Source organism: Arachis ipaensis, chromosome B08 (genome assembly GCF_000816755.2).
Source record: "Arachis ipaensis cultivar K30076 chromosome B08, Araip1.1, whole genome shotgun sequence".
In the NCBI taxonomy this organism is placed as follows: domain Eukaryota; kingdom Viridiplantae; phylum Streptophyta; class Magnoliopsida; order Fabales; family Fabaceae; genus Arachis; species Arachis ipaensis.
The window spans coordinates 129182170-129182718 of NC_029792.2; positions in this window are offsets into that span (position 1 = coordinate 129182170).

The following is a 549-nucleotide window of genomic DNA, read 5'->3' on the forward strand; positions in this document are numbered from 1 at the left end:
TTATTATTTTGTTTGAAAACATTTGATTAGTTTGGTAATTAAATATTTTGTTAAAAAATATGTAAAATATATATAAATATACTCAAATATGTAATATTGGTTTCTGGTGTTCAATGAAGCATTTTTATTTAAAACTCATTCAAGAAACCGGTAGAAAATGAATTTATGTATTATTTGACTGATTCGGTGTTAAACGTAAGTAAAGAAGAAATGAAATTTAGAGAAACATTATTTGAAAGAATTGTAGGCTTGTAGCAAACAACCTGAACAAAATTCCGTTATAACTCAAATAACATAATTTTTTTATATTCATCTATAAAGTTGTGGGTTCGAGTCTTCTTATTTTTTGTAAAAAAAAAACAACCTAAATAAAATTAATAGGATGGAAATGTGATTAGGTAAAATATGAAATCAACTTCCACTCGAGAGGTTACGTATTTTTAAAAATAATGAGACAGAACTTTTTAACTTTACCAAAACAATTATCAACTAGACAACTAAAGAAAAAAATATTAAAAAACGATGGTGAATAAAAAACATAAAGAATTA